Genomic DNA, 16691 nt, shown 5'->3' on the forward strand with positions numbered 1-16691 from the left:
TGAAGGAAGGATGAATGATCAAAGCAGGAAAGCTATTGGAGCGACTGCTGAGGATATGCATCCTCCAAAGTTAAAATATTAAGTCGCACCTCGGGCAGTTGTCTGTTTATGCTTGCACAAAGTGTTCATCCATTAGCAGTCACTCCTGGCACATGGCGTGACTCAATGAGCATGTCAACTTCATTATTTTATTGAGCGTTTGCTCTGGGTGTGTGCTTGGTTGTGCGTGGTTGGGTCGTAGGAGCCCTTCGTTGAGGACGGGTCCACATCAACAAGATGATTGACCTCCAGATGTTTTGGATCATTTTGGTGCTGTCGGAGTACGCCGCTCACGTCTTTGTGCAGTTATAATTTTATGATGTTAATACATCATCACTTCACTGTTGTGGTGATTGTATTTCATACGCTACCAGCAAACATATGCCTCATTTGCATAGTCAATGGCCTCATCAGATGCCTCTAAAATATTAAATATACCCCAATGATACCAAATCTGCATGTCCTGATAGACTGCTAATGGGTTCTATAGACATAAAAACCTGGCAGTTATATTCTACACAGAGCTTATTGTTGTCTTAGTTGTTTATATCCTAACATTCTAAGTTTGTTGTGATGATTAGCTTGGCTACCCATCCAACCTAGCCTCTTTTTGTGTTTTGGACCAGAACCTCCATTTTCTCCCAAGCCCAAAGCACTTTGGGCCTTCTGTGGAACTATTCAGGTAGTCATTTTTAATAATAATGAAACCTGTCTGTGGGGGTTTGGCCAGAACAGCGACTGCAGAATTAAACATCAGTGAAATTGGCCAGCCTCTCCCTGTCTCCCGCTCACGCTGGTTGGTATTCAGCTGAAGGCTTGAGCTGTGTCCCTGAGGTGTCTCTGGCAGACAAAACATTTGGCCTGCCTCTCTTTTCCCTTCTATTCCCTGCCGTTTGTCTGAGTTTAGGGACATATTCTCCAATGTTTTAATTTTTTATGGAAACAATAGAACAATATAATTACCTAACATGATGAATTGTAGCTGTTTTGTTAGATGTAAATACATTTTACACCATAGCAAATAATACTTGATCAGTTATTCTATAATTACATATAGCTTCAGACGTCATAAATACAATGTGGGTGAAATACTGATGTAATGCAGATGACTGTAAAACCTGTTATCCTGTTGAGATCCTGTTTTCAAATTGAAAATATGAAATGCTATTGAAATAAATAAATACTTTCACCATGATGTTGTTAGCACAACAGCGGTCCATTCTAACCTCAAAAGCACCATGGATCGATGATATCACTCTGAGGCCAGTCAGTAGATTATGCGAAGCATTTTCCTCTCTGTCTGAAACGAGGTGTGGCCTGTCCATCTGACACCAGCACCCCCCTCTCCGCCTTTAGCCATCTCTCTCTCTGGGTTCCGTCGCCAGGAAGGGACTTCGCACACTGAATAATTTAGCAGTCCTTTAATCCCCCGTCTCTCTCAGAGATACCTCTTCCTCCACCGCTGTGGCCACTGCATGTCCACCCCACCCCATTATACATGACCGGGTTCCGCTCCGAGCCACGGAGCCACCGGATTTCCTAAATACCCGCACCAGGATCTGGGTCGCCCAAGTGGTGGCAGCTGGAGGGTTACGATAAGTGTGATGGTGCCAGGATGTGTGGCTAGGATCGGGTAAAAAAAAACCTGGCACGTGCTAAATCAGGTTCGAAACGTTTGATGAATTAGCGGGGGCGATTTTTACACTTCTGTGTTTCCTCATAAAGCCTTGGAGAGCGATGCTTATCAGCCGTGAGTAAAGAGAGAAATATTTGAGTATAATTTCCTGCCAGACCTGTGGTGGTTGTGGGGGGTGAAGCTGAAAGCGTTTGAAATTGGGAGGTGCTGAGAGAGTGGCACGTGTGGCCCGGCCGAACAGCTGGCCGACAGGAAGCCGCTCGGCATGTTGCGTGGCCGGCGCACCTGACCGGCAGGAAATGAAAGCCTCACCTGGGCCAGGACTCACCTGCGCTCAGCCACGCTCCAGCCCCCCCCCCACACACACACACACACACCACTCCACTCACACACACACACACACACACATGCACCTCTCTCCCTCCCCCTTCCTCTCTCTGTCTCTCCCCTCCTCCACATCTGACCTCGTGCCAAACGCCTCTGCAGCGCGGGCCACCTGCGGCCGACCCACTGTGAGCTCGACAACAACACAGCCGCTAACGACGGGGCCTGCTGCTCGCGCTCCTTCGCTCAGCAGTTTTCGCTTGGCGGCGGCGGGTGGACAAGTTCATCTCGTCCTTCCATCGCTTTTAAAAAGGGCCTGGGTGCAGAGAGCAGCCCTGGGCTGGCCACTCAGTGTGTGTGTGTGTGTGTGTGTGTGTAGGTGCATGTGTGTGTCTGCGTGCGTATGTGTGTGTGTGTGTAGGTGCGTTAGTGTCTGTGTGTGCACTGTGTCTGTGTCTATGTGTATGTGTCTGTGTCTATGTGTATGTGTGTGTGTGTGTGTGTGTGTGTGTGTGTGTGTGTGTGTGTGTGTGCTCGCGTGCTCGTGCACGCACGTACGTGTGTGTGTGTGTGTGTGTGTGCATTTGCGTGTGCGCTCACCAGCTCAAGGGCCCAGGCAGACGTGGCGTCCGGCACTGGAGCGGCGCCATCCTCCCCGCCGTTCGCCTCAAACTGTTGGGCCAGCTGAAGAGAGGCCCGTAGCAGCCTAGCACAGGAGCCTCCCTTTGGACACCATCAGGCCCAGGTTATTCTGGTCACACCGAGAGCAGGGGGCCCACTAAGTGCCAGGTGGTACAGGCAGGACAGTATGTAGTGATTTGAAGCATGGTTGGAAAAAAAGTTTATCTTTTTGCATTCACATTGATCTCATTTAAACATGTTCGTAAAGGAAAAAATGCAGTAATATATTTGTTACTGTGTTGTATGGATCCATTTTGCTAACAGTTGTAATGTGTATGGAGGTCCACTCTAACGTCCATTTTGCTAAAAGTTGTAATGTGCATGGAGGTCCACTCTAACGTCCATTTTGCTAACAGTTGTAATGTGTATGGAGTTCCACTATAACGCTCCATTAAGCTCATTTTTGGTACCTGGCTTTGTGCAGTGATCGGCTAGTGTTTCACTGCTGTGCAACCGTAGCACCTCCATGTTATGGGCTTCTTTCCAGGCAGTAAGTCACACCCTCCTGAAATCTAGTCTACAGAACTGGATTAATGGTGGATTGAGGATGAGGGGTCGTCCTCAACAAAGCTGTATTGACCGTTAACTTTTTGTGTCCTATTATAAAAACCTGAATTTAATGTCACTAGGACATATTTATTTAAGACTTTGGTTTAAATATGATATGTGTAATACACATTGGTTCAGCCTTGGAAACAAGCTATATGTCTGTATTAACCACACTTCTATTTTTATACATATATTAAAAGAAAAGAATAATCAGTAAAATATGGTATAGAAATGAGAATAATAGTACACCTATTTATATAGCCAAAATGTCACTTTGTTTGATTGACCTTAAGTAATACAGTCCATCTCGACTCAGCAGGAGATAAGGTATCACCCACTGTGGAAAGGCTCCGGGTATTTATGTGTTATCAAAGACTCCTCTCCAAAGCCCCCGCAAGCCGCTGCCTCTTTGACCCATAGACAGACAGAAGAAAGCATTTTTGTGCGCTGCAGACAGAAAGAGCTGCGCGCAGAGAGCCGAGGAGGAGAGAGGAGAGGTCATCTTTGTAGAGAACAAGGGGCCTTCCTGCCAAACCAGAGCACCAGGCAAGGTCATCCCAGGCAGCCTGTCAGGCGGAGAGAGGGCGGAGAGCCGAGAGAAAGACGAGGAGGACGAGGAGGAGGAGGAGGAGGAGGAGGAGGAGGCACTGAAATAGCTCCAATTAAGATCAGTCATCAGATAAAATAAACAATGGTGTGTGGCTCAGATAAGCAAACAGCAGCTGATGCGCCGGCTATGTAATTAATGCATCAGGGCCGGGTGAGCCTGAAGGTTACCATGGTGACAATGTCCGTCAAACCCGGTGATGGTGGTGCGGGGCAACTAGGGTCCGGTGGAAATCTTGTTCAACACTGAGGGCTTGTGATCGATGGGGGAAGTTTGCAGGGAGACGTCTAAATGCTGCTCCCTGAGGCCCACTCTGTCTGTTGCCACTGGATACTAATGCTGTAGCTGCTTCAGGCAAGGACGGCAGGGCAAATCGAAACCCACCTCTTCTTTGCACTGCATTTTCCACCCCTTCTTTCTTTCTCTCTCTCTCTCTTTCTCTCACTCTCTTCTTTTAATGGCAACACCCTCTGAATAAAAAAAACTACATTGATGATGCCAATGTTTAAGCTTGGTTGGTTAAAGTGTTCTTCGGTTATGCATTTAAAGCACCCTTGTTTGAACTAATCTTAAGGTCCAAAGATGCTTCCCTTTTCTTGTATCATGTTGTACTGTGTAATGTACTCTGATTCAGGCTATAAATTATTAACCATAGCGCCTGTGCATTCAAAGTGTTAGCTTAATGGGCAATTATGCCTCATGTTGCTGAAAGCTGCATTGATTAGAGGAGGGTGTGCTCTGGATGGGCTCCCTGTTCGTCACTGCGGGCTAAAGGGACAGTGGGGCCGTATCCCTGGCCTCAACAGTGGCCGTCATTGAGAGGCGGCCCATTATTCCCTGGCCCCTCTGCGTGGCTCTTGGCATGCCTCAGCTCTCTGGGTGGGAAGTGCTTTGACCATCTGAGCACCATGGGAATCCATTCTGGGCACTCTCCCTTTGCGCACTCCCCCAGCCCTGCCCCCCTCCACACGCACACGCGCACACGCACACACACACACACACACACACACACACACACACACACACACACACACACACACACACACACACACACACACACACACACACACACACACACACCCTGCGTTCACTCAGTGCCGCACCGTGTGTAGAACTTCCTCACCTTGAGAGGTGTTACATTTCACACAGTCCCAGAACACCCTTCTGCTGTGCCGCTCAAAAGTCACTTACACCATTTCCCAGGGATCATCTGCCATCAAGGGGAACCATTCTGTGCCTTTGCACTGGAGTTGTCACAGACATAGACCTTGAACATCAGAGAAAAGGCATCACTCTGCTCCATCTCAATCTGGAGCCGCGCCGGGAGTGGGAGGACGTTACCTTCTCTCTACTACTGGCCTCTTGGCACATTGCTCCACATCACTGATGTCACTGATCAGTATCACTGATTTAAAAATCCACATGAGATGTGGTCATCAAACGCTTCCCCCACTGGCACATTGAGACTCGTATAGATTTTCACTTATGAGCAAACCACAGACATTGATTTAGAAGTTTTTGTTAGTGGCGTGAAAAAAAAAAAGTAATTTCAAAATAGGTCATATAAGCAATCAAATCTTGATGCCGTCACCACCAGATTTTTTAATTGCTAAAAGTCCTCATTTTAATATGATGTGGTTCTATGGATCTATGTCTTTAGAATCACTCTAAATATAAGCTATATTCAAATGTATACAAATAAATATTATTATATATTAAATGATACATAGTCTGTTCACATAATCTCAATTGACTGTCCTTTCACTGCACTGTACAGTAAAAATGATTAATATGGACATTGATTCTACTGTGCCAGTGACCGAGACTTGACCTCACACCATGACCATCCAAAATTGTGGGCATTCCCTTGCCTGTCTGATGTGGTTTACCGCTACCATTGACTGGGATAAGTCAATCCAATGATCCTCAGTGACAGCGCTAAAATATTTCCCATTTTGTATGTTTCTTAATTGCTCCGTTGACACATGCATGAGGCAACTGCATACATTTACTTAAGTATGCACTGAGAATGTATAGCTTACTCAGAGTGCATACTTTAGTCTTTGTGACATGAACTGCGATTCCTACATGCAGATGTTGCATTACTAAAGAAGGCTCACTTTAATTGAATTAGCATAGGCTCTCACGGGGCCGGCTCAAGCTAAACATTGTTTTACTGCGGACCACCAACTGCCGCAAATCTGGATCGTATCCACAGGGAGTTCCGAACAACAATCCCAAATGTCAAGCAGCCACATTCCGGCGTGTCCTCAGAAAACAACATGGCACTCTGATTTCCCTCCAGGCCAGGCTTGCAGATGCGCAGGGGGGCAGGGGCCTCTCTCCCTCTTCACTTACACAAACAGCCTGTGAACCTGCCCACTTAAACATTACTCAACTTCCTCTTTGCATCCTCCACTGCCTCCCTCCTCCCTTCTCTGCCTGTTTACTCTCTTTGATACACAGTTCTGTATTTCTTCTTAGATTCGGAATGTTATAAGTGAATGTCACTGTCAGAGTGAGATTTTGTTTGCACTCAATATCTCTGCCCTGTTATAGTACTGAGTGCAGTCAACATAGCACATATTTCTGGTATTGACTTTACTTAGTAATGACACTTCTAAAGTTACATAATTCTTTGTGCTCACTATCGACTGCATGCACAAAGAGCCTGGGAAGCTGGTACACGCTAGAAATTAAGACAAATGAAGGCGCCATAGGTGAAATTAAACATTAGAGTCGATACATTCAGCCATGGCCACATTGCTGCCTGGGGTTGTTGCCTTTCTGCATAAGGCAAAAAATAGAGCCTTATCGGAGCGGGGGGAGGCAAAACAAAGGCTGGACATTTATTGCGAATCTTTCCAAGGCCCCTCGTTACGGCCCCCTTTCAAAGTGCCACACTAGCCCTGCAGTCACCTTCCTCACGTGTCCCCTCCATGTTTTCCCCAGTCGCATTATTCCAGTCTACTTCATTCCATCAGCAGCCTCCTTTATGCGCTCATATTATGGCGCGCACAACAGGCACAACCTCGCTCAAGAAAAAAAGAAAAGAAGAAGCTCAGGAGCCTCGGAAGACTTTTATCTCGGAGAGCCCAGCTTGACTGAGACACATTTCTTCTGCACGCTGTTGTGACACAGCCAAGCTGCACTCCCTAATGCCTTTGCCTTCTGCCACTAGTTTTCAGAGTCGACGTGGCCCTAGGAGTCCTGACGATAACTCCCACGTCCCACACACTTCACACTTGTCTTGATTTGTTTTCAACATGCTTACAAATGTTGCTTTCTGACAGAGGGCTGGAGTGCTTAAGGGATAATGAGCCGTGGATTGCAGGCCATTAAAAAGTAAGCGATTCCATGGGAAGCCACCGAAACTCTGACGTCTCGCTGTCAGTTTGATAAATATACGAGGGACAGATCCCCTCAGATGGAACATCTCTCTCCACTAGGTTGGGGAATCGATGTCTACTGAATTCTGTTTACATGAGGATGGGGAATTGCTTCCAGCACTTTGCTGGACATTGTGTTGGACCCACGGGGCCCAGGGATGCATAATAAAATGATCTCTGAAAGAGAAATGCACAACGGAGAGGGCTTTGACAAGCCCATGCTTTTGACAAGGCAGGATATCGGGAGAAACACGTTTTTGTTGTCCCTTCCCGCCACTGATCTTGCCCTTGACTCCCCTCAAAAGATGATTTGTTTGGGTCACCTTTGTGAAACTCTGCAGACATTAAAGGCAACTTCCCACCAAGCCTTGTTTTCAAGTCTCGTTATGTGCAGCTCATTTCACACGAATTTGAGGATGGGCTGCTTTGAAAAGGGGCGATTCATGGTCTACTGAATAGCACTTTCTTAAAAGAATATATTAATAGTGTCACCCCATTTTTGCCCTTTTATGTTGCACTAAGGAGGCTGAACAGCTTGAGTTGCATCTTACACACTTCCACTGTTTTTTTTATTATGAAAAACAGTCCATTTTCAATGAGGAAGCATATCAGACACTATAGATGGCTATGACCCCTTGTGTCCCGTGGTGCTGTCATTGATCTCCACAGGGAATGCACTCCAAGAGCACATTATTTTGTCTAACTGAGAGCCCTGGAAGGAGAGGCATGTGAGTCTGACTATAGTATCAGGCATAGATTGGCAATGGATAGAAATCCCTTTCCAGTTTTGGGGTTTTATATTGTTACTAGTGAATGCCCACTTTATTTGTGGATATAATAGTTACAGTATCATCAATAGTTGTGAAATAGTCTGTTAAATATAGTATGCTCCTAGACAAAGCATAATGTAAAGCAAGGCACCCTATGTCCAGAGCAAGAGCAATAATATATGGCAGTGTGATGGGCAGCATGCAGCATGTGAAACTCTCTGAGATTGAAAGGGTCAGAGCAAGTAATGTAATGGACTCTGTCTGGCCCGACCTAAATAGTAGCACCCTGCTTTTGTTTCCGTAGCTGTAACTAGAATGTCAGTATGCTACACTCTCATAAGAGAGCATAATGTTTAGTGGCAAACTCTGAGGTCACCAATGTTTGCAACCATCAACAGCAGCCAACCGCTGACCACCTGTCAATATATCCCGAAATGCATACTCAGTTTATTGAAGGAAACAAATAACAGACTCAAAAAGTACCAAACTAAATTGCTGCCATGAATGATTGTTATTCAATGTCTCTGTCCAAAATCTATCCGCACAGGATGAAAGTCCAGGACCAATTGCATTCAGCAGCGGCCTGCTGCTTAGTATACAGACAGTGTCATGCTATTATAAAAGCAGAGTGTGCCCTCTGACTCCCTGCTCTTGTGTAATCAGAGCCCATCAGTCACTGTCCTGGAAGTAGTTTAAAAAAAGTCGTCAAAACAGGGAAAAGCAAACAAATTGATGTTTTGGGGCATACGCTGATTAAAAGTCCATGGCTGCTGCCCAATATCAGCTATAGAGAATGTTGTGTTATGTTATGAGTTTAAGCCTGTACCTAAGTATGCTTTCATATCAGACATTTGGTTTGGGGACTGCTGGCTATCTTGCTGCCTCTCAGCCTGGAATTTTGTCTTGTCATTTGATTTGGACTTTGTGTCATGTCTATGTAGTGTTTTGTCCTGGTTTGTCTTGATGCAATAAATCCCACTGGTTGGGTACATTTTAAAAGGTGTTATTGTTATTTATTAGGATTTGGGGTCAGTGGTGGGTTTTTGTTCACCCCTGAAAGGGCCACGTTAAGGTGGGGTGTAACAGACTTCATCCGTGTATGTGCCACCTGTCTGTGCTGTCTGATAAAGGTGTGCCATTTGTTATTTTTTAATCATTTTGTGGCTGCTCACCCTTAATAAACCTAGGGACCTGAGCGTCTGGAAAAATATTTATAGCATTTCATTACCCTGAATTGGCAGTGATAATTGTTCTACCATGAGGGAAAAAAAATGATTATTTCCCAATTAGATTTGTATGGGCACTAAGGCATTATGATGGGTTTCATTCAAACTTGCACATTTTAGGTAATACTGCCGACTGTCCATATCAGTGATACACACCCAGTGTAGTGTGGGTGGCTGCATTGAATTAATTATTGATTGCTAAAAGTTAAAGCCCACAGAGTCAACACTGTTTATCGGCACTTATTAAATACCATAAAATCTCTCCACATTCCCTGTGGCTTAGTGGCCAAGCTTTGAGATATAGGCCTACTCATACTGTTAGCTTACACATACCTGGCTCTTACAGCATATTGATATGCTGTAACAAATATTTAGAGATTTTCCATTGGGAACCAAGAAGTGACTGGATAGATGCTGCTCCAGAGAATTCCAGTTTGGTATAGCTGTTGGATTTTCTGCATCATGGAGTCAGATGTGTATACAGCATATATCTGAAGAGCAATCATGTAAGACTGCCATATGGAACAATCAGCATATATAGTGTGTTTGAAAGTGTGATGGCCACAGCCACACATGGTAACACAAGCCCTCACTTTACAAATGCACATTATTAGTTTCTTTTGGTACATCATGAATTTGCTGCACATTTTATTGTTTGCAGTCACATGTGCTATTCTATTCAAATAACTCAATCAACATTTTGTTTCATTTATTGACTTTATTAGTTTTTGTACTTTAGCCTTACATTGTTTTATATGGGTGCACACATTTTAACACTGTAAGGTTATAGAAGTTGTTTGTTACTAATCATGTGTTTCTTTGTCTTGAGTTACCTGGGCTGAGCGTTGGGGGCGTTCCCTTCCTGGTTGGGCAAAGGCGTGGCTGAGGGCTGAGAGGACCTAAGTCTGGGTGCCGTCCTATTAGACCGTACCACGTCTGCCATGTGCCCGAGGGGGGAATTTGGCCTTAGTTACTTTGCTCTGTGTTATGATTTAAGTCTATGTATTTAGTGTATCCCCTGTTTGTGTCCTTTGGTTTGGCCAAGCCGATATATATGTTCCCTTTTGTTTCCTTGTGTCAGGTCAGTTTTTTGTTCAGTCTATGTCGCAGCAGTTGTGTCTTTAGTGTCATTATACTTTTGGTTGACCTCTTTTATAGGCCTAATTATCAGTTTGTAGACTTTGTCAGTTTTGATCATTTTTTGGGTAATAAAAACCTTCCATTTTGAACCAAACCCCCTTGTGTCCTCATGCCTCACTGATCTGCAATACATCACAGGCTGACACTAGAACAGTATTGGAGTGGAAAATATTGAAGTTGAATGGTAATTTCCTTATATAGTGGGCAAGTTGTAGGAATGTGTCCAGCACTACTTTTGGCATCCCTGACCACTTAGTACGGAGCCCCCTAAGGGTCATGGTGGTGATTTTTTTTTGTGATCCTTTTACATTCACTCGCAATAAGTCTGCTTTCCCTCGCAATGGTTTTGCATTCCGTAATGGAAGTAAAAAGCCAAACAAATCTAGGACGGGGACAATGAATGTATTCTACAATGAACAGGTTAGGAATGGTAATTTCTATTGAATGTAACAGAGTTCTAATGTAACTTGCCTTGCATAATATGAAATGTTCTGTATATGGCTAGGTGAAGTTTGATTTGCAAAATTAGGTTTGATTGCATGGTTAAAATGAGCAAACTCTTAACTCCTTTATCATCATTTAATTTATGAGAATAAAAATATGCTCATCATGGGATCCTCAGAGTGATAGCCTTGTTTCAATTATGCTCACTCTTAAATATGTTTACTAAATTACGATCTAGATTTTGTTGCACTTTGTGGGCTGTCAGATGAGTAGAATCATCAAAGACTAAGCTACAGAGAAAGCAAAAAACTGCCAGCCCACTCCTGGGGCTCTGAGTAGAAGCCCTCGACTGCGGTCACAATATTCCCCTATTATGTGAATTACTATTGTGCCATTTCTCTACTCTGCCCACCACATCACAGGGGTAAAGAGCACTTCTCACGGTTGGCATAAAAGACCACTGCCACGAGTGAAAGGTCCTAGTGACGGCCAAGCCCTGCAGCCATCCTGACTAAATCAGGCAAGGAAGGAGAGTATGCTGGAGCCTTTCCCAAACACAAAGGGCTCTGTCTGGGGGGCTTGAGGGACATTTTTACTCTCCTAAATCCCCCTTTTCACTGTAAGATCAGACATTTCGGCTGTTTTTCCCTTAGTATTTTCAATTTGTGAAATTTCATCAGTCTGCAAGCCTGGAGAATGGACAGAGGAAGAGGGAGGAGCATTATCAAAGAAAGAGGGGAGGAAATGGAGTGGTTAAGACAGTGGAGAAGGAAGACCTATTTTCATGGCCTTTCAGCAGCCTCGAATGCTTTTGTAAGGACGGCTCAGATAAAGAGGCCGCATACTCCAAGTCTGAAAAGACATCCGTGAAACGGCGTCTAAATAATTCCCGCAGTGCGTTTCTGCGTTTCACGAGCAAACACAAATGAACACTTTTCTGAATCTACACCAATGACAGAATACTTATTAATGCTCTAATCCCGAGATTAGTCAAAAGCAGCTTTCAGCATTAGGCTCCCCCTCTCCCTAATCAGCTTCAGCATAGTCAAAAAAGATGGTTTAAAACAGCTTTGCCTCAGCCTAGTCAATAACACAAACACATTGTTGAGAGGCACTGTATTGAAATGAGATGGCTTTTATCACTGATAAGAGAGAGAGAGATCTGTCCGGCATATGGCGTCGTCCTGTTCTGATGCTCGGTGTTTGTTTTAGCTGTTTATTATCATATAAAGCTGATCTGCTTTCTGTGTGCTGCCTCAGAGTGAGTTATTACTGACAAGCAAATGGCTTTTGTAGTGGCCCTGCAGTGTGTGTTGTTTAAGTGAACATTATTATATTCTTACATCCTCATCATTGCCCTCCAGAGAGGAGGAGAGAGAGAAAGGAGGGGGAGGTGGGGTTGGAAAGGAGGGAGGAAAGACTGTGTGTGTATGTGTGTGTGTGTGTGTGTGTGTGTGTGTGTGTGAGAGAGAGAGAGAGAAGGGGACATAAGGGCGCAGCAATGAAAATAGAATTTGACATTTTCATAAAAACAATGAAGGATTACAACCTCCGCTTAATTAGCCATGCTGGAGGTAAGCACCTCATCTGCCCCAGAGCCCTGAGCTGAAGTCTCTCTACGGCTCTGATCTGCCCTGCATGAGCCTGGCCCAGTTCTGGAGCTCTGCTCTGGGGGTTTCTGCCCTGAGACTCTAGGTTGGGGGATTGTGTCAGTGTGTCATGTTTGTTGATTTTTACTTCATTCACGTTTCCTGGTTGAAGTGCTGTTCCCGTGTTTAAATGCACTCACTCATATTTTGTTTTTCATGAAATTTCCCTCCAGGAGCTCATGCAAGTTCTGTAGTGGGCGCATCTCGCGGCAATGCCGCAGCGGTGAATAATTCAGCGGCGGGGAGCCTTGTCATGTCTAAAATGTGCAGCTTTTGTCTGCTCGCCTTTTGTTCCGGGCACGGCTGAATGAAGTCGAACTGTCTCCCCCACGTCTTTCTTCTCCCTTTTCTCCCTCATTTTCGTTGGCGTTTGCTATGTGCTGAACACTGGCACCCCACCAGTCAAAGGGGGCTGGCTCCCCAGGGCCTGCAGATGGCTCGGCGCGAGTGCCAGCTTCCTCCCCGGCGCACTCCAACCCGGAGTCAAGGGCTGGCGTCCTGCAGGTGCCCTGTGCCAGGTATGCCACCAGAGCCTGCCGTTCCAAGATGGTGCCCGTCTCTCGTCTCTCCGAGGTCCAGTTGCCGGCCGTCTGGCAGCGGAAAACACAGCTGAACCCGAGCGGCCCGCCTGCTGTTTGCCCCTTAGAAGTCTGCATATGGTATTTGCATCATTCACAATTGATTTGGTGGATTTGGTTGGCTGATCTCGTTTCTCCTGGAAGAGGGGACAAATGTGATTCTCTGTGCCCAGGACCGGTTCTCCCTATACGCACACTACGCAAGTTGCGTAGGGCCCCGCAAGTTAATGAAGGCCCCCTCTCCTGTCTCCCCTTGAGTCAAGCTGAAAGAGATGTACACAGTTATAGCGACAGCGCATCATACAGTAGGAAGATGAAACCGAATTAGCATTCAGGGCATGAAAAACGAAAGAAACTTCATGAGAATGAACAGCGGGAACAGCAGTCGGGTAAATTTGTGTTCGTTCCATGGTTTGATGTCTAAATGCATCTCTCAAGTGCGTGTTGGTGCCCTAGCTTAGGCCTACCTAACAGGGAAGTGAATCCGCTGATCTGTCTGCGGCTTGCTTGCCAGCCTTTTCAGGTACTTTGCAAAGTTAATGCTGTAAATGCGCTCATGATAACATGCAGCTCGGGATGAAACTAGCAGTTTTTCAGCAGAAACATGTGAAAACCCGTCGAAACAAATCAGTGATTTTACTCTTCCCATACATTTTAAAAGTAAATGTTTACAATATTTCAGTCAAGCTTTATTTGGTTTAGATAGCCTACAACTGAACGTCGGCTATGCAAAATGGAAAGTAGCCTAATTAACTTTGATTCGCTGTGCTGCATGGGCAATATACATATCGTAAATTAGGTCTATATGAAGTATTACAATTATTGTTTAAAATAGTCCACGTTTGAGAAAATATTGAAGGGAATCAGGACAGCCAGTTCAGTAGCTATGTCTTTGGCAAGTAGCCTACTACAGACACACAGGTGAAGAACAGTCAGTCTCAGCCATAAGCACAGCCAGACCCTTACAAAAAAGTTTTGGAGGAACAGGAGGAAAGTACAGTTTTGGAGGAAATTTGGACATGCGAAAAAAAAAAAAAAAATCTGACTAAACCTATATGACTGCCGCTTCGCTGCGCGGCGGTCATATAGGTTTAGTCAGATTTTTTTTTTTTTTTTTCGCATGTCCAAATTTCCGTCAAGGATTCCCGGGACACTGTAAGACCGGGGTACACGAAACTTGTTGGGCATGTAACCCCACATGGATAGCATGGAACCTCCTTTTTTCGTTTTGATCTGTAGCCCCCCCCGCTGGACTGGACCCCCCGAAAGGAGGGTAGGGCAGACACAGTTTTCTGTGAATATCTCGAGAACCGTAGGGTTTAGGAGGACCATTTTTTTTTTGTATGTTGATCTCAAAGGGCCATGTCAACCCATTCCATAACCACTCATTTCATGTATAGCGCCACCTAGTTAAACACAAAAAAGTAAAAATGAGGTTTTATAATTGCAGGTATCTGTGACCTAACATAGTCAAAACTGCACGAAATTGGAGTGTAGGATCATTATGACACCCTCTGAATGCACGCCAAGTTTCGTGGAATTCCGTTTATGGGGGGCCACACAATAACTTAATTTATGTTACTGGGGGTAGCCGTGGCCTACTGGTTAGCACTTCGGACCTGTAACCGGAGGGCTGCCGGTTCGAACCCCGACCAGTAGGCATGGCTGATGTGCCCTTGAGCAAGGCACCTAACCCCTAACTGCTCCCGAGCGCCGCTGTTGATGCAGGCAGCTCACTGCGCTGGGATTAGTGTGTGCTTCACCTCACTGTGTGTGTTTCAGTAATTCACGGAAATTTCCCTCACGGGATCAAAAGAGTATATATACTTATACTATACACCAACTGGCCTGTAGGTGGCCGGAGACAGTTTTCTGTGAATATCTCGAGAACCGTAGGGCCTAGGAGGTCCACCTTTTTTTTGTATGTTGGTCTTAAGGGGGCATGTCATCCCATTACCACTTATTTCATGTATAGCGCCACCTAGTTAAAAATTAAAAAGCAAAACATTAGGTGTTTTCATCACAATATCTCTGGCTGACATGGTCAAAACTGCATGAAATTGAAAGTGTAGGATCATTATGACACCCTCCGAATGCATGCAATTCGTTCATGGGGGGCCTTTATGTGTACATTTAGTGACCGTACACCAACAAGGATTCCCAGGACACTGAAAGACCGGGGTACACAAAACTTGGTGGGCATGTAACCCCACATGGATAGCATGGAACCATTGCTTTTCGTTTTGATAGGGCAGACACAGTTTTCTGTGAATATCTTGAGAACCGTAGGGCCTAGGATGACCAATTTTTTGCGTATGTTTGCCTCCAGGGGTCATGTAAACCCATTCCATATGCACACATGTGCATAAACAGATACACACGCACACACATACATTCACAGTAATCCTACGTATGACACATACTCACACAGTAGACATATATACAGTACGCATGCATGCACATGCACACACACAGGCACATAAACAGGTAAACACACAAGCACATGCACATGCACACACACACACACACACACACACACACACACACACACACACATAAAAATAAACATGTACACGCACACGCACACATGCACACAATTCAAGAATTTCTCAGAAATATGAACAGGCAAGATGGGGGTGGGGTTGTATAAAATGAATTTTACATGTGAAATCTATGAACTAATCATGTTTTGGTACTTGTTGTCTAGCAGATACCAGTGAGAATTGAGCACAATGCAATTTAGTGATAGAATCAAATATGCCTTTCAGCGAGATTTATTTTTGTGGAAAAAATGTGCTGGACTGGGCGGCGGTCATATTTTGTACCGCTCTGCGGTACATCTAGTTTAGCCTACAATTATTGTTGCAGGGAATGCAATATTTTGGACACTTAAAAAATATATAACTAAACTGTACTTCGAAAAAACTGCAGTTATTTTTTGTAAGTAGATATGTACAACAAGCATCAAAAGCAAACAGCCCATACCCTAAAACTGGGCATTTATAGCTGTGAAGGTCCTTTATGGGGAAAAACACTATATTTGGTAACTTCCATAGACATCCAAAATGGGGTGGGATGATTGTATTGGGAGCACTGAGGTGTCAGATAATATATATAAAAAATGGTTACATTTTGTCCCTCAGAGTTCAGGTGGGAGGGCCCCTTAGCAGGATTTTGCCTAGGGCCCCATGGAGGTCTGAACCGGCACTGTCTGTGCCCAATTTAATGTTGGATGTATGTCATATTTCAGGAGTGATATTCCATCAAACTTTCATGGTTTTGGATGAAATCACATTGAATCTATTGCTTTCGGGTCAGTCACTGAACAATGCATGTCCATGGTAAAACATTATACTGTATATGAATGTTGGAAAATTAGTTAATATATCATCTCTGGGAATTAAGGGCATGAATGCATCAGAACAGACATTCTCAGACCTCTCATTGTCATAACTCCCCGCCAACATGAATACCCAAAATATCTCTATAACCAACTGGGGGTGATATTTCTGTAGATTAGGGAATAGCTGGCTGAAATGCTGGGGCTCATCTTAACACTAAGGACACAGAGGTATGATCTCACCTCTGTGCCCTGGTGTTTGTCAGAGGCCCTCTTAGCTGCCTGCACTGAAACACTGGCTTGATGTTTGCACTAGTTG

The sequence above is a fragment of the Alosa sapidissima genome, chromosome 14 (assembly GCF_018492685.1).
Source record: "Alosa sapidissima isolate fAloSap1 chromosome 14, fAloSap1.pri, whole genome shotgun sequence".
Lineage (NCBI taxonomy): Eukaryota > Metazoa > Chordata > Actinopteri > Clupeiformes > Clupeidae > Alosa > Alosa sapidissima.